This window comes from Cariama cristata, unplaced genomic scaffold, assembly GCF_000690535.1.
Source record: "Cariama cristata isolate BGI_N322 unplaced genomic scaffold, ASM69053v1 scaffold14476, whole genome shotgun sequence".
NCBI lineage: Eukaryota > Metazoa > Chordata > Aves > Cariamiformes > Cariamidae > Cariama > Cariama cristata.
This window is the reverse complement of record NW_009620466.1, coordinates 4,086-4,384: the sequence shown is the minus strand read 5'-3', so window position 1 is coordinate 4,384 and position 299 is coordinate 4,086.

The following is a 299-nucleotide window of genomic DNA, read 5'->3' as shown; positions in this document are numbered from 1 at the left end:
CTCTCCTCCTCCGCCCTGAGGAGCCCCGAGCCTTCTCCTCCTCTGCTCTAAGCAGCCGGGGTCTCCTTCCGTGGGGGTCTCCGCAGCTCGCCAAGGGCAGCCTGGCAGAGTGGAGTGCTGCTCCGGCACTGCGATGCCCTGGCGTGGGGATTTTCTGTTGAAGAGCCCTTGGCTCTCAAAGCGGGTCCGCAGCTCTCGCCTTTTCCCTCTTAGAGAAAAGTTGTAATGCGCTTGCCTAACGTGCGGCTTGGATGAGCGAGGCAGACGTGTGGCTGTGACCCGGGGTCTGCTAGCTGGGT